Consider the following 337-nt stretch of genomic DNA (forward strand, 5'->3'; position numbering starts at 1 on the left):
AATGAAATGTGTTTATGCGGTTTAAGGTTCAAAAAACACATTATTTTCCACATACTGTACATCATTGTTTCTCTTCTATGCCCAGCCTTTCTGAAATGTGTCGATTTTTACAAAGCTCATTGTTCTGAAAAGCGAGGTGTGCTCTGATTGGCCAGCTATCCAGTGCATTGTGATTGGCCGAATACCTCAAGCGTGTGACGGAAATGTTACGCCCCTTACCATACTGTGATGCCATGTCCTGGTGCGACGAGACAAAACCAATAAACCCCATTACAAACGAGGCATTTGTAGCATCCAGTGGGGACATAATTACTGATTATAATGACTTATACTGTGT

This window comes from Sinocyclocheilus anshuiensis, unplaced genomic scaffold (assembly GCF_001515605.1).
Source record: "Sinocyclocheilus anshuiensis isolate Anshui unplaced genomic scaffold, SAMN03320099.WGS_v1.1 scaffold205, whole genome shotgun sequence".
Classification (NCBI taxonomy): Eukaryota; Metazoa; Chordata; class Actinopteri; order Cypriniformes; family Cyprinidae; genus Sinocyclocheilus; species Sinocyclocheilus anshuiensis.